The sequence below is a fragment of the Cydia fagiglandana genome, chromosome 1 (genome assembly GCF_963556715.1).
Source record: "Cydia fagiglandana chromosome 1, ilCydFagi1.1, whole genome shotgun sequence".
NCBI classification, from domain to species: domain Eukaryota; kingdom Metazoa; phylum Arthropoda; class Insecta; order Lepidoptera; family Tortricidae; genus Cydia; species Cydia fagiglandana.
Window position 1 is genome coordinate 10,007,501 of NC_085932.1, and position 23,450 is coordinate 10,030,950.

Consider the following 23,450-nt stretch of genomic DNA (forward strand, 5'->3'; position numbering starts at 1 on the left):
AATCATTGTGAGCAATTCACTGTGTCGCGTGTCAGTTTAATAACGAATCCGCTGTTTATTTTTATTTTACGAGCAGAAATCCCTTAGATACTTTCATTGTATTCGGCCCACGACTACACTTGTAATTGTAACGTTTATACACTCGTAATTAATGACCATTTTGCCTATCTGGTATTAGGTGAAATAATTGCTCGTTTAACTTTTAGACATTACTTTATAATAATGCATTTCAGAATAGGTAAAGTAATCGATTTTGCACATCATTTTGTCATTTTGAATATTGTACCATCATCAACAATAATATTTCACGTATATTAGTTAGCTGATAACAGAGGATTAAATAGACCTCAATAATTATTTTCCATTTTATTTTAAATAACCACAAGTTCCTTCTCCCATATTTTGTACATCATATACGATTATAATCACGAAAATAATCATATTTGTACTTAGAAGACATTTTTACAATAACACTTTGCAAATCCATTACAATCATAATGACATTTAATCCCTTATGTCTCACTCATGCGTTAACATTAACCAGATGTAACAAATAAACACCCATAAACCTTATAATGTGACTAACATATCACCCAAAACTTTACCAGACTAACTCCCATCTGTAAATTGTAAATTAAAATTAAAGAGATGTCATAAAGTACACATATACAGAAGGCACATAACCTGCTTCCATCTGTGAAATCTAAATTAAAATTAAAGAGGTAACGTGCACACGGCAGTAGGTCGTATGTCTTCACTCAAGGCAGTGCGCCTGGGGGATCATCCATCCTCGTTAATAATTAACGTTGTCAAGTTGCGTACATCACGCAGAGGGGGATGGCCTACTGGATTAGGGTTATCATTGGGACCGGGCCGATAACAGTGAACAATACTTTAACAAATGACACTGTTTATTTAAAATAAATAAGCAAGTACAATACTTTACTATTCACACATTTGTCAAGAATAATTTAAATTTAGTTATTTAAAGTAGGTACTTATCTTGTTCCTTACTTGTTTATATTTTTTGTTTTGCTGAAACTGTTTGTACACTCTTTAATACATTCAAATGCCATACGTAGGTACATACTTATGCTATTAGCCTATTATTGATTAATATGCGAGTTTATAAGAAAAGTACTTGGAACAATAAATGACTCTAATAGTCAGTTCAGTAATTTCAGACGAAGCTAAGTTGTGACAGACGGTGCGAGCGTTAAGTAAACGTCATGATTTCATAAGAGTTAGACGTTTAAAATAACACTTGCAGTGTCCGGGATTTCAAATTCGCTGCCATGGCCTGACTCTAGTTACATGGTTTAGGATACAATCAATGTATTAAATATCGATACCGACACAGTGCCAAAATATGTGCACAATAGTGCACATGCACTATATTCTAGCACTGTATCAGTGCCGATATTTAATACCTTGCCTGTACCATGGTAATTATAATGGTGTTCTATCACTCGAAATTGTGTTCATTCAAGCAGCAGTCAATTAACGTTCATTAACTGCCAGAAGAATAAAGAAAAGCACCTGGTCTCCTAAAAGCGGTATTCTCCGAAATTCAAAGGCAACAATAAAAATAATCAGGAACTGCTTCCACCGTCGCTAAGTACAGAACATTAACAATTCAAACACTTTCGTGAGCAATAAATTAACTCCGCCGTACACTGGGTAAATCAAAATGGCGTCGTACGTAATACTTCAGCGCTGGAGTGGTGTAAGACCACACAATACAGCGGTTGGCGGTTGCCCATGTGATCAAAGCGATAAAAGCAAAAAACTTCGTGAAATTAGCATAATTCACTAAATTAATGTTTACTTTATAGCCTAGAACATGGAATTTTCAGCTGTTGCTCAGTTTTGGAAAAAAATCAAGCAGAGAATTAAACTATAACGCCATTTATCAACTAATTGGCCTTTATGTAGGTATAATATTTTAACTTATTCTAAAAGTATGTAGGCTGATAAGAATTATTTATCTTCTGAATTTTGAAAACGTGTAAATAGAGGCAAATTTAATTATAACTCGCAAATTAAAATCCTCAAGCCATTTAAGCATCAAGCGGTTTTAGGACGAGTTAAGAAAGAAATAAACCCACAAACATGCATGCACATATTATACAATTACACAGGAAGAAGAGTATCCTATTTAACCGTTAGACGGATCCAATAGTGTGCCCATCCTACCGATCGCTTCCTGCCATGACTCGGCCCAGCCAGCAGCAGTTGACTGTTTCCCTTGACTTCCTGCGTTCTACTTCCTGGAGACGTCACAGCCTGTTGTTCGGCATGTGGCTTCCACCGTATAAGAACTGTTTTACCGATTCTGAAAAATATACGGCTTTGGAATTTGGGGTTTGTGAACTAGCTCGGTTTGAAACAGAGGCACGCGTTTTAGGTCTCCATATTCCGTGGCTAAATAGTAAATCTTAGTGTGGCCATATCTGTGTGTCTTTTGCTGCTTAGCACAGTGATGAATGTATTTCCCTATTATACCTTACAAACAGTGTTAAAAATAGTGGAACAAAATAAATAAATACATATATTTAACTTTTAAATAATAGTCTATTAGAAATGCGCCATAATTATGAAAAGTTATACAAACAACTATTCCAATTTAGTTACAAATACATTTCATTACAGGTCAATTAAAAATAAATATCATTTTCTACAAAAAAACTGACGTAAATAATAAGTACGTAACAATCATTTTCTACAGAAAAACTGACGTAAATAATAAGTACGTAACAATTCAATCAGATTTTATAGAAATGCAGCGTAACCCTTGCAGTGCCCTCAGCAGCGCTTGGCCTGCACAGAATTCTCCATTTTAAATCATCGCCCTTCTCGGCACTTCTCCATTTGCGAAATAGCCGCCCGCCTATTAAATGTCTATTTTTCACATTCAAAACGTTCGCGCCCCCTTACGAAACAGTTGATTTTTAAGGGTTTGCATTAGGGTTGCAAAGATTTGGGCCGTTTGCAAGAACGCCGCGAGTTTTCTATAGTGGCTGTTTAGATAAATGAGATTTCAGCTTTGTGCTACCGCCATTTTACACGATGGCTAAGGGGAGAATGTGTGGATTCGGATTGGCGAATAGTCCTTAATGCGTTAAATTCAATTTACTTATATTATTTTAAAGCAATTTAAAACACAAAGGTAAACATACCTGTTAATGTTGTACATGTTTAAGTAAATGACTGTGGGTATCTACCACTGGGTATTTTAATTACACAGCCCCTTAATTTTCTGAAGTTCATTAACCAAGAAAAATAACATTTATAATTTAATTGCACAACAAAAAATGGGTTTAGATAAATACATTACATTACACGAAATTGTATCATATTTTGGACAAATCCTCTATCGAAAACAAAATAAAAGTAGGGAAGTACCTAACGATCCGGACAGACATAAATAAAAGTCAAAAGCATCTAATAATTTATTCTCTTCTGAAACTAAAAGTTCGGCTACGGGTGTCTGTCAAACAAAGAAACATACTGAAGCATCCCAGCTATATTTTCTGAGAAAGTTGAGTAATATTTTATTACTTAATGGAACCTGTGACTTCTTATATAATTTAAGTACTTCAAGAAATAAAACTAGCGATAGCGTCGTATTATATCTACTTATAAGTAAACATTGAGTTTTCCCTTGTTTTTCTCTTAATGGTTTTTACGAATATTACAAACTATTTAATAGGTATGTATAACGATGGCGACAATTTGTTTTATAAAATAATAGTTATTTTTTGTATGATGTACCTACATGACTGATATTATACTTCGATGCGGACACTATTAAAAAAAATCCATATTAAATTATTGCGGAAGTCACAGGACAGCTACGCAGCCCGTGAGAGTTATTCCATTTCCAGACTGAAAATTTTTGTACTTTTTAAAATCATACAACGTAGCATATTTTATGAATATCAATAGTTATTTTAATGATAACAAAATGTATAAAAATAAACAATATAGATATATTTATTAATAAATTACGTAATTACAGTCAAGGTATTAAAAATCGTCACCAGCGAAGTGACAAAAATATACGAATATATGAACGTAATAATGTCATGTATACATATTTTTGGCACTATTCGTTTGTAACAAAGGCATCCAAAATAGGTTATAGCTACGAAGAAGCCATTGAATGGATTGAATTGTCCTAATTATTTTCGTTGTCATTTGTTGCCAGCATTGTTTAAGAAGCATACCTACTACAGCTAGTCTTGATATTTATTGATTATTTATAAAACATTACGGGCCTGATTAAGATAAATTATGTTTTATCCCTTTCTTACATAAGTCAAAAAGACAAACGATATTTAGCTAAATTGAGGCTTGTAGCGCGTTTATGAATGAGTGGGTTATTTATTAATATGTATTTTTCACCACACCAGGTCGGAAAGGCTTACTTTGCACTTCAAAAACTGATAGCAAAGTTGCATTTTATTCACATGTGAGGCAAAGTAATCAAGTGCAAATTTTGAGTTGTTTTCTTATGTTTGCTGGTCGAATTGACTTTTAAATTATGATTTTGGATGATAAATATTTAATAACATCCATTTGGATTTAATTCGGTTTGGTTTTATTTGATATTTTACATTTAATATTTGCTTCGGGTTGGTGTGGTGAAATTTTTTGTGTTTCACTCGGGGGCAAACTTTGTTTAACCCTCGTGCTTTGAAACCCTCGCAACGCTCAAGATTCCATTTTTCGAACCACTCGCTACGCTCGTGGTTCTACTTTGGTTTTACTTATTTTCATTTCATTAGAGGTGGAATTTAAAAAAAAATGTTGTTTACTTTACGACATAGTGGGTACGCGGCCTAAGGTCCTATCAATCGGGCGGCCGAATGCGGGCGATCCGTCGCCTGTTGCTATCGACACACGCATTTGTTTCTATAAGGACGGCTATTTTTTATATCCTTACTGATTGACAAGCCTAGTTCTATATAAATTCTGATAAGCGAGTATTCATATTATTTGTAGCCCTACAAGAAATATGCGACTTGAACATGCACAATAGTGATACTTGTTCTCAAACTTACACATTAAATATAAAAACATTATGAATTATGATGTAATAAAAGTACACATCAGTAAATCGCATTAAAAAATATATATTAAAGATAACTACATCCAAGTCACTTGTGTGAAAAGCTCCATAAAAGTTTCTCTTTTTCATTACTTTTGGGGTCCTGAATGTTGCGCTGACACGGTACGTACATAGTTGTATATATGTTACTATAAAAAGTACCTTACCAAATAGTGTTATTTATTGAATGACACACAGTTTGATGTAGGTTACTGTTGTCATGAGTGGTGGATCAGAAATTTTTTTACTAAAATATAATAAATAAAAAAAAAATCCAATCCATTTGCACAATTAATAAAAAGATACATCCGTAATACATTAAGTAGTCCATCCCAACATGAATATTATCTTAACTTTAATGTACACCCTCACCACAATCTGTTCAAACAACCGAACTTATTATGCTAATCAACGAACAAGTGCCTATCTAACGTGACTTTTAAATGGCGGTTAAAATAAAAACAACTTTGAATTGGGTGTTTTATACACACGCTATGGCACAATTAAGGTTGTTCACGGGTGCCACAGAATTAATTTAGGAAACTATAAGGACAGCTACTGATTGTGAGGCGATAATCGCTTCATCTGGTTAAAACCAATGAAAAGTTACTTTCCAAACAAAAGCTTTAACGTAAATTGCGAGGAATATAATTTGTATTCAAGCTTAATTTTATAATAGCTGGTAAAATATTGATGTTGCCTTTAAAAGTGTATAATTATTTTTAGGGCACGATATGAAAGTCATCAAACCAGTTTAAAATGTTTTTTTTTATTACATCATATTTTACAAATTAAGTGATATTTTTAGCAGCCTAAGAAAATTACTTACATTATCACTTTTTTATCGCGGAACCGTTAAGGCTGATTTAATATGTTCGAAACCTTAAACATTTTATCTCTTTCTAAAGTAAATTACCTCGAAGTCAAACGACCACCGGCAGGTAATGTTGCCGTTTATGAAAATCATAAATTCCACCTTTACAACTTAATGTGAAGAGATACGTATTATACGTAAGCAAATGTTTGCCAACCCATCAACAGATTTATGGTACAAAAAACGGTTAGTTTAATGAGAAGATAAAAAAATATGACGTTTTGATAAGTGTTTATGGGAAGCTTCATTACCTGTTTATTTATTTTATGATATTTCATAACTGAGAGTAAGTGTGATAGAAATAATCTAAAATTAAATATAACTTAGGAGTACGTGTTTAAAAACTTAACTATCACTACACCTTATAAAACAAACGGCCCGATTCTAACTTTAAGATAAGTCAATTAATAGATCTGGAAACGATATGGATTAGATATGTCAGTGTCAAACAAGTGTCAAAATTGACGTCTCTTCAAACAAAAACGTCACTTTTGACACTTGTTTGACACTGACATATCTAATCCATATCGTTTCAATATCTAGTATTTGACGTATCTCATTGTTCGAATACGGCTGATAGTCCCTATTAGCCGCGTTTGTCTGTTTGAAACTCAAAAACTGTTGAACGGATATTCATGCGGTTTTCACCTATCAATAGAGTGATTGTTGCGGAAGGTTTAGGTGTATAATTTGTTAACCCGTGTGAAGCCGGGATGGGTCGCTAGTAATATATAAAGTATTTTTAGGGTTCCGTACCCAAAGGGTAAAACGGGACCCTATTACTAAGACTTCGCTGTCCGACCGTCCGTCCGTCCGTCCGTCCGTCCGTCCGTCCGTCCGTCTGTCACCAGGCTGTATCTCACGAACCGTTGACCTAGACAGTTGAAATTTTCACAGATGATGTATTTCTGTTGCCGCTATAACAACAAATACTAAAAACAGAACAAAATAAAGATTTAAATGGGGCTCCCATACAACAAACGTGATTTTTGACCAAAGTTAAGCAACGTCGGGAGTGGTCAGTACTTGGATGGGTGACCGTTTTTTTTTGCTTTTTTTTGCATTATGGTACGGAACCCTTCGTGCGCGAGTCCGACTCGCACTTGCCCGGTTTTTTTTTATTACACATTACAAAAAAAAAACACCTAAAATTAAGTTACACTCAGCCATTGCGTACAGCCAGTGTACACTTTAGATGTATACCTAAAAGTAATGCCTGGTCTTACTCATCCACTAAATGCACCCCTACGAGGATCACTTTACCAGAGACAGCACTGCTATAACGAGTTTACGCATCCATTATATCGACGCACAAAAAAGGGAAACGTAAAGAGGTTTGTTTATCCTTGTCACACGTTCGGCTCCTTTGGCCTGAGATAAAAGTGTGTTTGTTTTAACACGCTGGCTTTGAAGTGCAAGATTATTTTCGCGTGAAAGTTTCATTATTGAAGTGTTGAATTGCTTCGTTCATCAATCGAAGTTTAACATTTATTTCCTGCACTGCTGAGGACTATGTAGGAAGTTGAAAGTTGGGACTAAACTGATACTTTCAAGTGGATTTATATCATTAAGTATTGTGAGCTTCGCGAGTTTTAAAATAAAGTACTTAAATACCAAACTAAATACATACATAAAAAGTATAAAATCATATAAAACTACGGATTTAATATGAAAAAAAACTGTCTTCAAGTAATGGTTACGTAAATATGGGCATATCGAGTTTTGTACTTAGTTTTAACAAAAAATTAACTAAGATTACAAATAAGTTATTTTTACACGTTCATTGTTCTTATTATTGCCCCACGTTCTTACAAAATACACGTACCCATAATACGTTAAAGTTCATTGATAATATTAAAGTTCGAGGAGGGGCGTGAGGGCACACACCGAGACGGTCACGGCGCATTGCCCTTAGGCGCCATGGGACGACTAATTCCGATATTTTGTAGCTTATTAGGGATTATTGGAAGTAAAAGATTGAGATGAAAAGGAGTTAGACATAGGCCCCAAGTTCTTTTGAGCAATACTTACGTAGATAAATAACAACAGGATTACTAAAGTAGGTACAAAACCCTCCATTATGCGTGATGCGATATACAATTGGCCTGTTTTTCTAATTACCATTTGATAATTTCCAGTACCTATTCAGTATTTCATTTTCCAAAACATTGAACTCCAACTATTTTACGAATGCACAAGTGACATAATTACACTTTACAAAATAAATATGTCATTGATATCGCAATAGTCATACAACTATGGCCCTTCCCTTATTTAAAATAAGGGCAAATTGTTTTGACAATGTATTCAAATTATGCGTGACTAGTTTACGATGAATGCGGCAATTGAAAATTCCTAATTATGGTAGCCGTTATTATATAATATCAAAAGGATGCACTGTGACATAGGCCTCTGGTACGTCCAGGGTCCTTTTGTTTTGTATAGTCACAGTATAAATGAAGCTGTGTAATCAGCTGTGAACAGTTGATTATTTTAATGCTTTGTCTGACGCCACGCCGGGCGGGAGGAAGTGTAAGTATTAATTTGTGTGCCACATCACTGACCATGTGTTCCCCCGACAATGTGATCAGCTGTGTTAGCTGAAGATGAAATAGTTATATCAGTATGTCATTGTATAATGATCACTATAGTAATTGGATTTATGACTCGTTTGACAGTCATTTAAGGCCTGTGCACACCAGCTGCGTGTGCGTGACGTGCACGTGCGCGTGCGGCGTTGTAATATACAGATCCTTATGAGAGACGCCAGCCCGCTTGCGTGACGTGTGCGTGTGCGGCTCCAACATTTTAGCGCACGCGCACGTGCACGTCACGCACACGCAAGCCGGTGTGCACATGTCTTTATAAACACCTAATTAAAACCTAATTTTTTCAAGTTTTTAGTCAAGTATATCAAATACTTTGGATTTCAATGAAAATACTATAAAAATGCGATTGCATGGACTACTTATTAATGGTTGAGCGCCAAACGATGACCAGTCATATTAATATTGTCACGCGACTAAAGAATATTGTAAAATTTAAGCAAAATAGAGTTCCAGCACACATCTAATTTAGATAAGAGTTTCAGATAAACTGTACAAATCACTGCTGACAAAAACGACGACTCTGCATAGCGTCTTTCAGATGCAAATGGCTGTATTAAATTTGCAATTTAAACCTCGATAACGCCTAACGTTTTAGTTCAAGCGAGTAGATGTCGGCGACGAAAATATAACAGCAGTTGTCAATTTATGTCATTCATTCAAATTGTTTTCGGTTTATAAGGGATATATTTTAAATAATATTAATAATATCTATACTGAGTGAGGTTCGCAATATTTTATTTAAACTCGTAAATAATTACGACAATGTGCGAAGTCGACGTGTAGCGTTATATAACGAAAAACTGCAATGTTTACAACTCCTTAACAAATGTAAACAAATTAGGTGGTTGGTGCTCTATAAATATTTTGATACTTAGCATTTAGCATATTTGGCATAGTAAAGTACTTAAATGTATTTTTTTTGGTGATGGATTAATATTACGGTATTATCGAGCAAGGTCTTATTTACACTACATTTCATTTTTCGCCTTGTTACAATGGTATATGGTGAGAAAGTGTTAACATATGTGTTTATCGTTGACAGCAGGTACTTTACATAGTGGTAGAAATTATGTGAGCTGACTTTGAGTGCACGTTAACGTATAGTTAACTTTATATCCTTAGGTACCTTGCCTGTACATAGAAAATCAAAAATATTTTCTAGTATCAAAACTATAATTCCTACTACACAAAGTGTGACCAGGCCAAGATTTTTTGAATTTCCCGCCAAACATTTAAGTTAATGTTATGATTTTCTCGGTAAGAATATCAATACTAAACATACACAAAGTGTTTAAAGAACTACCATATGCTTATTTGCCTCTGGGGTGGTAATAATATGATAAATATTTTAATGTTGCACGCAACAATCAGAAAACAAAAAAAAATTAAAACAAAATATACCGTCTATTAGAGTTTGTGCGGTAAGAAAAGAATCGTGGAACAGACTCTATAAAATTCAATGAGGAGGCACACTGAAAGGTTAGGACAGATATGTCGCCTCTGTAATCCGTCATTGTTTACGATTTGTGACAAGCGTATGGTTGCGATTTTTTTACTAATACTTGGGATTTATCAAGAAAAATGTATTCATTTATGACTACAAACCGAGCCTCGAAGGAGAATTGCTACAGTTGGTGGAAAAAAGGCTGATTTGATACAAAGATAATCACTTTATACATTTGAGGTTATCTTGTGTATTTTACCCTTTATTCAAATTTTCGAAGGCTCACGTGCAGTTTTTCCTTTTATATAGTTCATGACTTGGGCCGCACGTCACCGTTGGCGACGCGTACAGCCCCGAGAGCCTTCAGACAATGAAGATATCCCTATTGTAATGGTCTAAATAGGTTTTGTGCCGTGTTGTAGGTGTATTTTTGTACATGCCCACGGCTAAAGGGAAATGCCTTCGGTGAAAGGAGCTAAACCGTTTAGAAGTTCGCACTTAGTCGTGGCACGATGTTTAACTTGAATGTTGCAATTAATATAGGTATGTTAGTCATCTATGTAAATACTTTTGAGGTAAGTTAAGTAGGCAACATAACTAGCTAGCTAGCTAGCTATGTTGTTGTCTAGCTGTAATCTCACGCTTACTATTCCGCCTAATAAGACGCGAACATATGCAAATTCTTTTACGGTGCGCGCTGTGAAGTTGTGGAACGAGTTGCCCCTGTCGCTCAGGCGGTCCCAGTCTGTGGCGTCACTCAAGGCTAATCTGAAGAAGCTTTGGCTTTCCAATCAGCGTGATCTGGTTAAGTACTAACCTTTATTTCTACTTTAAACTTGTATATATATATATATATTGTATTGTATTGTATGTATGCTAGTATGTATTTTATGTATTTTATTCGATAATATTATTTATGTATTTTATGAGTTGACAATACGTTAGTTTACTTTTTCTAAATATTACTGTACATCCCGTAAGTTTGTCTATCTGACCTGACTGGAGTTTTCCTCTCATCTAATCGAAGGTTAGCTGGAAGAGATCCCTTATAGGGATAAGTTCGCCTTTGTACTTCCATTACTGTAATTTATTTTTGTAAACCTGTGTTGTGTACAATAAAGTGATTACTACTACTACTACTACTACTAACACATAGGTACACATTAATTTAGATGTTTTATTTTAGTCGTGCTAGCTAGCTATAGTTTATTTACTTTAGTTAAGCAGTCTATTTAACTTTTCTCGGTTTGTTTTTATTATGTACTTGCCTATATTATACCTTTTACCTTAACTTTTATCTCAGCTCCATTCTCAGCTACTGCTTCGCAGGCCAGATTATGCATTTCGACTTTTCCTCCTCCGCTTCACGGTTCGCACGAGACAGCACCAGCCAGACCTCATAGCTGAGGACCATCAAATGAGAGGCAGTTGTTGTAGCATATGGACGGTTACAGAAGAGAATTTCTTCGAACTTCGAACATTCATAACTCGAAAACTACGAAAAATCGGCTAACATAACATGGGGTATATTCAGATAGCCCACGACGTGAGGAATCTAAAAGAATTTTTGGACGTCGTGGTTTGGACCAACCTGTATAACGCGACTTTTTGAGTTCTCTTGTGTCAAAAATACGGCTACTCTTCAGAAGCGAGTTAATTGTACAGTCAGCTGCAGAGAAAAGGTAACAACTGCATATACGTTTGTATGTAAAGGTGCTAAGCGAATAGTATGTATTGCTGACTGTACATCAAGTCCTTAAAGAGGAATGAAAGTTCACAGAACTTTTCTCTGATAATTTCCTGAAGTAGGTAGGCGATGTCTTCGCTTAAGGGCAGTGAGTAACGCCGCGGGGCGCGTCAACTGATGGGGACTTAGCAGGAATCTCTTAATTTATAGCCTTGCACTAAGCTGTGGCGCAAATAATAGAATAACGCGATCATTACAATACCTATTGATCTATAAATTGCCGTAAAGTAAAATGCGATTGCAGGAGCATGAGTGGAATCTTTGAAAGGGCTTTAAAAAATGGTTTATAGTGTGGTAGTTATTGCACCTACTTAATCTTTCTGATTTGACCCATTGGTTGACTGGTAGAGAATGCCTTGAGGCATTAAGTCCGCCATTTGTACCTTCATGTATTGTGCAATAAAGATTAAAATAAATAAATAAATATTTTCTTCTTGCCGAGAGTACAAGAAACATAGCCTCCCTGGACCCACCTGACATTACCTATTTTTACTGAGGTGTGCCAATAAAGAGTATTTTATCTATCTACCTACCTAATTATTGTCAATACATTTTTTTACTCATTGATCATATCATAAATGATTTTACTTGTACTTATAGGTATATTTTTAAAGCTATATATAGCCTGCAACCCGCTGCATCTTATCGTTTACGCTCACACGCCCTGTTATCTACAGACTCATAGTGGGTGAAATAATCTGATTTGTCCATTTGCCGACCATGGCACGGTAACAAACGGCCTCTTCGATTAACAGGATTGCTTTTTGTACTCTTATTCTGATTATTGCCAGCGTTAATCGGGATATAAATTTTGTGTCCTTTTAAGCTGTACCGGTATTTATTTCTATTAGTAGTTTTTGCGCTCTGTGACCTCTTTGGGTTTGTGATTTACTCCATACACATACGGTAGCGCGGCTTCACTTGTTCTTCTTTGGGTCGTTTTATTATTTGATATTTATTGAAATCAAATTTTACAGCATTACAGCTAACACCAATGCACTGTAAAATCAAGTAGTAAAATTAATTCTCCCCTTAATATTTTAGATGTAGTAGACATTAGATTGACATTACGCCTTATCTCGAGGGAGTTAAAGCGTAGCATGCCCAGCAAAAATTTGGTTGGGTATAAAAAGGGGTAATACCCGTAAGTTTTTTTATATATTATGTATAGAACCGCCACCGCGCTAAAGTAGTGAATCGCCAATATGACAGATCTCTATACAGAATGTGTATATTAGATAAAAGAATCCCAAAATAACATTATGTGTATTACATTCACTGTTTTATTTAACACAAAATTAACAAAATGAAATCATTACTTTGTCGTGTTGTTATTGATGTAGCTGTGACAAATAATTAGAACTGTGACAAATACTAGTAGAAATTTTCAGGCCTCGAATTTCGGCTGTCGTGGTTTGTGCGAGGCCTGATAACGTCCGAGGGCCATTCAAAACATACATTTAACGTCAAATTTACGTGGAACTGATCATGCAAGTCAGATCTCAGTTTATCTCGTCCCCCGTTGTGTCGCAAATCCCGGGACATTTGTAACCGACCCCTGGATTATCGGGGCGCCCTGGGCAAAAACTGGAGCCTATAACATTATTGTCTTTCACAAGCTCCTATTACCACATATTTTTATTTTGAAATTTAAACTATATTGTCTACATCATAAAGTTGCTTTTGCTTTAAATACTTGAAGAGGATGGACGACCCTTGGAAAATTAAAACGAGCATCGCTCCGGCAACACCCGAGGCATAAATTCCGGGAATGATTCATGAATGCTGGGATGAAGTTTTTGCCTGCCCAATTAATTGGTACTTTAGGGAAATTGTCGCCAAGGTGTGGAGTAAATATTTACGAGTGTGAGTACAATAAACAATTTCAATGTTTCTGCCCTTATTTAAATGCAAAATATTAGACACCAGTTACAAATTCTCATACATTTTTAAGCATTTTACTGGGAACATCACTTGTATGCATTTGAATCCTGACGCAGTTCTATAAAACTTGATATTTTCTAACAAATTTCGCTAACATGACAATTCAGTTAAATGCCTATCACCTACATAGTGGCAGCAGAAATATCTCAGACCACATATACCGTTTCAATCTATTGAATTTACACATAATGCTTAATAGAACTTTTGAAATATGTATCATGCTTTAATGATATATCTTTAATATATTTAAGAATAAGAATACCACAATGCCACAAGGCTAGTGTGAAGTCAATAGCTGTATCATTCCAATCCCAAACGACATTATTTTGTATAAATACATTCTAAATTGTTCACCTTTGGAGCAGTGAAAGCGGCAGGCAGCGTCTACAAAACATTGCAACTGGAATCCATACTAACCTAATAAGGTTCGATGGGATCAATTGAATTACGAACGAAACTAGTTTCTGCTAACAGTTAAACTGCTTAACCTACTTGTGGAACAAAGGTTCCACGTTTAATAAACCTATTTAGTTGTACAGCTGCGCTTATTACAAAGTGGAAATTCTCTGAATCATAGTCACAAAGCAAAAGATAAAAGCGAATTATCATTACAGATTTAATTACCTATTAGTCGATATCAACTTTACCTACTATTGCTGAAAATTTCAAACCAGAGTCTGGAAAGGACGTTAAACAGAATCATCAAAGGAAATTCCACTCAATCCTAACGAAATAAGTGCATACAGCTTGTATAATTTGCAAAACTTACATTAATCTGGTCTAATAATAATAAACATTTTACGCATCAACAATTAGGGCAAAGCAATTCCTATTTTCTAAATCACTAGTGTTTATACGTCTGCCTTCATAAGCACCATCGTGAAAGAGCATAAATTCGCTGCCGCAGGTTCACACAACGATATTTCCATTTTTTTTTGGTTTTATCTGAATACAAAACGGAGGAAATTGCTCTATCCGTGGTCCTCTGACTGATGAACTTACAGGTAGGTATTGTTTACAGTAGGTAGGTACTACAAAGTACAGCAGTCATCTAAACATGGATATTATGATGGAGGAGCTTTTTTCCTAAAGCCGACCACTGACTAACAGGCCGCCGGACGATATCGGCCTGTCAGTTAGAACAAAAATTTGACAGTTCTGAACAACTGACCGGCTGATATCGCCCGGCGGACTGTTAGTCAGTGGTCGGCTTAAAAAGCAAACCGAGGGAGGTATTCATACGGTCAAGGAATTTAATTTCTGTACCATGGTGATAATATGAGAGCCGTAGCAGCGTTGATATTGATTGGCAGCGGAAAAGGTACGAAATAGTACATTAACTAATCAAATTCCTTGAACAGTCAATAATATAATATAGGTGAACACTTCACAATAAATTATGTCAGAGTTGCCTCGCATAGACCGAACATTCTATGTGTTTCACTAACGTAATCAGGTTGCGGAACCACGCTTTTCAAGTTGCGTTTGTCTGCCTGCCGATATCCAGCATGTTTCTCTGAATAGCTCGAGGTGTAAAGGCCGGGGGCCACGCACTAGGCTGTCTTTTGTCCTCTTCTCGAGTGCAAATAGCCTAGCGTTTTAATTTCAAAATGTCCGCCACTTCGACGAAGCTTATTTCGCGCTGTAAAAGCGATGGAAAATCAAGACGAAGATTTTAAATCAGAATTTGGTTATGGCTTATTGAAAATAGTAAATTAGATGTTTGGAATTAAGATACACAGAGTTGATGCTGAAGTATCATTCAACATGAGCGCATGGTCTTAGCAGGCATTATCAGACTTATTTAACAACAATTAGCTACCGACTACACGTCACGACTACTATGTCATCTACCGACATACACGTACTTTTTTTGACTCTTTAGTTTCTACTTTTACTTCATTCGTAGCATGTAAGAGGTATTTATCAACCCTCATGAAAGTAAAATTAAAACCCATAGTTTTCTTACCAAACGAGATCACATCTCCCGTTACCGACATTGTCTTAACAATTCCTTTCCCGTGTTCACAAAGGCAATTTCGTATTAAAGTGAGTGCCAAAAATGCCGCGAACATTTGCCATATTGCGGGGTAATTTCAAATTACGCTCGGTTCACTTGGCCCAACCCTCCACTTGTTCTGCTTTCAGCCACAGTGGAAGTATTCAGCAAGGCTAAGAGAGTAAGGGTATTTATATTCTCAGGGTCCGTTATATTGTCTAACGTAAAAGCACACTACTGTAATGAATTGTAATTGTATTTTATCTATTAGATTGCTCGACAAACTACCAGGAAAATCACGTCATATTTCATTTTACGCATTTATGAATATTTTTCAAACATCTCAAATTCATCAGTACGAGTAATATAATGTTTTATTTTAAGTAAGTATGGTATTTTACACACTACGACATTTTTCAGCAGTACAAATACTCGTTTGCCTGCCGCACGATTGCATCGTGACACCGGCAATTACTGTATCACTACTTACTGTACCTCTGAAAAAACTCTTAGCGTGAAAAGGGTCCTAGATACCTCTAACTACTAAATATCTGCCACAGCCCACAAACACTCGTCGCGAGAGAACCCATCCCTGTGATATATTTTTATTTTCACCAATTTCTTACACTGTAAGATAGCACCTTTTTGATATTTCTTTACTGCAGCTTGTTTCACTGTGCTACGGGAGGAGTATTTACTTTGCTTCGACGTTTTTATTGCCGTTCCGAGCGTTAGTTAAAATAATTATTGCGTTATCCTGATTTATGAAGCAAATGTTAAGAAAACTGCGGGATTTTGTTACTATGTAGTCATCCGTAATTAATTTTAAGAATTTATAGCAGTGGGCCTTATTAGAGTAGGTAAACCATATGATTATAATGATTATGGTATTGCTACATAAATACATTTGGATAGTTTAAAAATCATTAAACTGAGCATCAATAATAGACACCAAAAACATTTTTAGTTTCTTTATAGGTATCTATATGCATTTATCACTTCAAAATTGATATTTTATTTAGTCTTGAAGTAAATTCATGACGTATTTTGTTCTAAATTTAGGCAACATTAAAAAATTAAGACCGGTAACGCCCAACAAAAAAGACCAAGGAGAAGAAATTCGTCTTTTTGTCGTTCGTCAACTAAAACTTTTCAGTTTTCTTAAATAAGAGATTAAGTCAGAGTATTTTTAATTTATTGTATACTCATTTACTAGATTTATCTCAACTGCGTAACATCTACTGGAAAAATATAAGTTTGTACGATACATTTTTTTTGTAGGTATTATGTCGATGAATAGGTAGACGTAATTCATATTCTTAAATAAACTTTTTATTGCAGGTGAGTTCATATTTTATTCTTACTTAATTGGTAAGTAATAGAATAAGAACTAGACAGCAATATACTCGACATTTCCGAAAAGTTTCCCATCACTACAATATTACAGTAATCTCATACGATCAGTAAAACGGAGTAGTCAATTAAACCATTAAATGCCAGTGGCTCCGTATGAAGCCATCGGTTCATACTGAAACACATTACCGGTATCGTACCAGTTGGGTATACCGAAGTAACAAGGGACGACTCGATATGATGAAACTTGACAGCGGACATAGCCAACTTGCTAATAGGTATACCAAGCAAAAGTGACCCTTATCTACGCAGTAATAAATAATATTATAAATCTTTTTCCGTTATTTAGTTTTATGAGGATAAGGAAGTGTGATAGTACATAATTAGATTGAGAGATTTATTAAAAGCGTGTGAGTTTACTTAGAAGTTCATAACGGTTTTGGATCCTGTACCACGAGGATACGATAAAAAAATCACGACTTACATACCTATCCAATTATCCAATTATTCAGGTTAGGTATACCTACTAGAGAGTAGGTATTCATAATTAGAGAATTATGAATACTTACCAACTAATGTTTTATATTATACTTCCCTGATTAAATAAAAAATACATTATAGTAGAAATGACAGACAATTACTTACCTAACCAAAACTAATTTTGACCATACGTTTGACTCTGTTATGTTACTTAAACTTAAAAATAGGACATTAAATACTTACATTAATATTCCCACGACTAGAGCTGTATCAAATTACTGAAACGGACGCATTCTAGTCTTGCTCACCCTCTCCCATGAAACCAAATTTTCCGTTCACGTTTATAGCCAAATTTAAACCTTACCTCAATGTATTTAGGGGGGTGCATTATTGTATGGTAAATCCAAAGTAGGTATAAAAATCTGGTACAAGAGTGTTTGGAATGACGTTTGCATTACGGGGGTCACGAGCCCCCTCTGGGCTATACCGCCTTCCATGGGCGGAAAGACGTATCTGACACCATTTTACTTATAAAATATGCCTTTTTACGTGAAAAAGGCAATGTGGGCTAGAATTAAACGGGTCAGTGGGCAGGTAAATATTGAAACGCAAACAAGTTTAACTCACTTTAATGCACCACTGATATTTATATTTTTCCCGGGGGGTGGCAGGGGAATTCGTTTTGAGATTAAATTTGGACGTGCTCTGATTTAATTAGCTATGGTTTTCTATTAAAATAACAATTAATTTTTTGCTAAGGTATTTTATATATTTATTTAATTTAATCGGATGGTGATTTGATATCAGAAACGTAAAACGTTGTGATGGTGGAGGTATTGTGTTGATTGATTTTTGTTTTTCTTTTGCGCAAAAACTCTCTTTTGTAAAAATTAAAATAAAATGCATTCTTTCAGACAAACATGGTCCATATTTTGTTAAAAGATCTAGTTTAGCACTTTCTTTACTCTCAGATTTTTTCCATACATATTACATACATATTAATTTATTTTATATTTTTTCAATATCTTATGCGAATGATTTTATAAATTGTAGGAAGAATAAAGTGATCCATAAAATAAAGCCCGAAAGATGATAACAAAGCATAATGAAGTTGTTTATTCGAGCGATAAAAACTAAAACGAGGGGCGGGTAATAGCTTTATTTAGGGATCGTCCTGGAAACGTATCGTGGCGATTGATTGGTCGTCCTAATTAATACAATTGAATTGTGGAATTCCATCCATTGACGAATAGTGAAGTCTCAAGCAAAGACCTAAAAAACTGACGAAACTATACTTGGAATCAAATTAATATCAATCAAATATCCATAAATTATTTACATTAGTTACGACTCATACTATCTATATCTATAAACTAAATTAACATACATACATGTGTACTAACATAAAATATTAAATTTAAAAAGATTTCAAGTCTAAAAACTAAGCTTAAATTCGAAAATATGTGCCTAAACAATTAGAAGGCGCTTTTTACAAAGATAAGGACGTCGGATGAGCCCAAAATTGGCAGGTGTCAGATTGTACTTTAATTAGGGCTGCTATTTAACTGATCACCAGATTTAATAAAATTTAATACCAAAAAAATGTACTTTACCACCCTAAAATAATGAATGATCACCAAAATTATAACACCATTTTAATGTGAAATGATTACCATTTTTATTACATTTTACTATCCTATTAAAGGAAATGACACCAAACTAATCATTATTAACCCAAAAATTGTAAATGATTACCAAATTTCAAACCCCATTTTAATGTCAATTGATAACCAAATTTTCACATCGTGATATCCTATTAAATAAAATGACACCAAAATAATCATTGTAAACCCAAAAATAGTAAATGACCACCAAAATTAGAACTCCATTTTAATGTAAAATTATAACCAAATTTTTAAATCTTGCTATCCTATTAAAGCAAATGACTCCAAAATAATCATTGTACACCCGAATATAGTAAATGACCACCAAAATTGTAACCACAATTGTTTCTGTAGGGGTCACAGATCAAACCTAACCTAACCCACTTTTCTAGTAGAATTTCGTTTCTGTAAGGGTCGCAGTTCAAACCTAACCTAACCCACTTTTCTAGTAGCATTTCGTTTCTGTATGGGTCGCAGTTCAAACCTAACCTAACCCACTTTTCTAGTAGCATTTCGTTTCTGTAAGGGTCACAGTTCAAACCTAACCTAACCCACTTTTCTAGTAGCATTTCGTTTCTGTAAGGGTCGCAGTTCAAACCTAACCTAACCCACTTTTCTAGTAGCATTTCTTTTCTGTAAGGGTCGCAGTTTAAACCTAACCTAACCCACTTTTCTAGTAGCAATTCATTTCTGTAAGGGTCGCAGTGCTAACCTAGCCCACTTAACTGATAGCAGTACAAACCTAACCTCCTTTTTTAGTAGCATTTCAGTATGCCCCTAGAAAAGTAGGTTAGGTTAGACAGGTATGCGGTGCGGGGTACGGGGGGTAGAGCGGGAGGGGCTAATAATTTTGGCAGCATTTTACTTTATTTGGTAATATGTATACATTTTTTGGTAATCATAGTGTTTATTTAGGTGAAAATATCGCATTAATTTGGTCTTCAAGATTTGGTGATCATTAATGATTTTTGGTAATCATTCAATATATTTGGTATTCGAATACAATTTGAAGTGTAGTCATAATTAAAACGGTGGTACTTTTGTAATTTTAGGCCTTATTTTTTTGGTGTTCAGTATTTTTTTTTGGTAAGCATGATTTTTTTATTTAGGGTACCAAAGTATTTTTTGGTGGTCATTATATTTGTAGCCTTTAATTAGACGGGAACTGTTTGTAGATATTTAAATTCACATTTTATATAAATTTATAATACCAAGATAGCGTGTCGATCAAAAATCAATTATTCCTATGATCAGAGATCAGAGCTATACTATTAAATAGTTAACAACATAGAAACAATACTATACAGGGCGTCCCACGGCGATGCCACATGGAGGGAAAGTACCTTAAATATCATAGATAGCATATTTTGCTGAAAGAAGACTTCATTTTATTTTTAAAACTTAGTAAAGTTGCATTCATACTTTTTTAATTTTTTTTGAAAAAAAAATGTATGGAAAAAAATTATCGCGTCATTGGAGGAAAAGTACCTTAATTATTGTACATGAACATCTTACTGAAAGAAGACATTATTTCGATTAAAAAAAACAAGTTGAATTGCATTTTAAATAATTTCATGGTTAAACCGGGAATCGAACCCGCTACACGAGAAAAAAAAATACCTTGTACCAAAAAAATAATTTTCACATTGAAGCCTTTCGATCGGTATGACAAAGCTACAAGGTATTTTTTTTTCTCGTGTAGCGGGTTCGATTCCCGGTTTAACCATGAAATTGTTTAAAATGCAATTCAACTTGTTTTTTTTTATCGAAATAATGTCTTCTTTCAGTAAGATGTTCATTTACAATAATTAAGGTACTTTTCCTCCAATGACGCGATAATTTTTTCCATACATTTTTTTTCAAAAAAAATTAAAAAAGTATGAATGCAATTTAACTAAGTTTTAAAAATAAAATGAAGTCTTCTTTCAGCAAAATATGCTATCTATGATATTTAAGGTACTTTCCCTCCATGTGGCATCGCCGTGGGACGCCCTGTATATAGGTACTATAATATTTTTTTCTCGATATCTTTTTAATATCCGACATTTAAATATCGTTAATTGTATAGGTACGTAAATATGACAACAGAAAAATGCAGGGTAAAATAATTACTGTCAAAAACATAAATGTGAAATGAGAGCCAAGTTCAATATTAAGAATATGCGTGACTTCGCCGGCCAAAATAATTGAGATCTAAGTATATGGTTGCCAAGTTCTACTCGTAATTCACTTGGTATGTAATTAAAGGTCAGGTTCGACTTGGCTAGTATTGTTTATATTGTGTTGGATATATTGTATGTATTTGTTTATGTTACTTTTACAAGCATTCTTGAGCTTACTGTGGGCCTTAGCCATTTTTGTGAAAGAATGTCCTATAATTATTTATCAGGAGATGCGAACTCTTTCTAAACTGCGGACAAAGAATCGTTTCGAATTTGTGTTGTCTTACCTAATTATCCCCGTATTAAAGGAGCTTTGCTTGGATTCTTTGTTATCGGAGCTTTGACGGAAAAGAAAAATAATAATTGCATTCTCTCTCTAATCATTACTTTTATTTTTAAAAGTGAGATGATTATTGCACCTAAGACAAATAACTATTTATTTTCCTTTTAATTAATATCCTCTTACCTCAAACTCTCTCCATACCAATTAAGCGTGAAGAGGTAACAAACAGATAAACCGAGTTATTTGCTTATTTATAATATTACTAGGGAAATAGAGACTAAGGGCCCGATTCGCATTTTGAAATAGACATCTATTAGATAACTTTTAGACATCAGGAAGATACGATAACGATATGTTTAAGATCTAACCTGTCAAATTTGACATTTGCGCGATTCTGGAGATACTCTTGAACGATTTCCACAAGATATGACTTAGAGATCCAATTCACATCTAATAGATATCTTACTCTATATAACGTAATAGTGACATTGGTTGCCCGAATTGCGCTGCAAAAGAGAACTAGTTGATATCTAAACTATAACGTATCTAGAATGGATTTAGTACGTGTCGTCTCTTGTGAATATCTTGAAGTTCGAATATGGCAGTTAGCCATTTTTGTGAAAGAATGTCCTATAATTATTTATCAGGAGATGTGAACTCTTTCTAAACTGCGGACAAAGAATCGTTTCGAATTTGTGTTGTCTTACCTAATTATCCCCGTATTAAAGGAGCTTTGCTTGGATTCTTTGTTATCGGAGCTTTGACGGAAAAGAAAAAAATAATTGCATTCTCTCTCTAATCATTACTTTTATTTTTACAAGTGAGATGATTATTTCACCCAAGACAAAGAACTCTCAATTATAAATTACAAAATGTCAACCTATTACAGATTACCCACCAAAAATCATTATTTTTGGTGGGTTTGTTGCAATATAATGTAATTCTTACTATAAACCTTTCTAGAAAATGTTAACAAAGGCACACGAGATGTTTGAAAACGTAAAAATACAGAATGACTTCAAATACGTAGGAAATCACTAAAAGTTTTACTAAACTCAAGTCATTTGTTAAATTGAGCAGAAATTAGAAAGATAATATATCATTTTCCTATTAATTAATTTCCTTTTACATCAAACTCTCTCCATACCAAATAAGCGTGAAGAGGTAACAAACAGACAGAGTTATTGTCTTATTTATAATACTACTAAGGAAATAGAGACTATCTGCCGTATTCGAACTTCAAGATATTCACAAGAGACGACACGTACTAGATCCATTCTAGATACGTTATAGTTTAGATATCAACTAGTTCTCTTTTGCAGCGCAATTCGGGCGTCAAGCAATATGTCACTTTTACGTTAGATAGAGTAAGATATCTATTAGATTTGAATGTTTTATTTGTGAATGCTACATAGTATGTAGTGTTGTATAAAAACTTATACTTAAACTAAAATTATACTAAATTAATAAAAATAAAATTTAAACCTAGATGTGAATTGGATCTCTAAGTCATATCCTGTGGAAATCGTAAAAGAGTATCTCCAGAATCGCGCAAATATAAAATTTAACTTATCTTATCGTATCTTGGTGATGTCTAATAGATGTCTATTTCAAAATCCGAATCGGGCCCTATAATTCTGAAGGTTTAATGATCTAGACTAACAGAGTAACGTAACGACATCCGAAATGACACCGAGAATTATCTTAATGATCATGATCCTACAAGCACAGTGAACATAGTTAATCCGGATCATTACATATACTTCGCGAGACTATTC

At 34.5% G+C, this 23,450-nt stretch overlaps 1 protein-coding gene across 2 annotated transcripts in view; it reads left to right on the forward strand.

The window, feature by feature from the left end:
• LOC134663705 (kinesin-like protein CG14535) overlaps window positions 1-23,450 on the forward strand; it is a 323,990-nt gene that overhangs the window by 177,169 nt on the left and 123,371 nt on the right. The window lies entirely within an intron of this gene.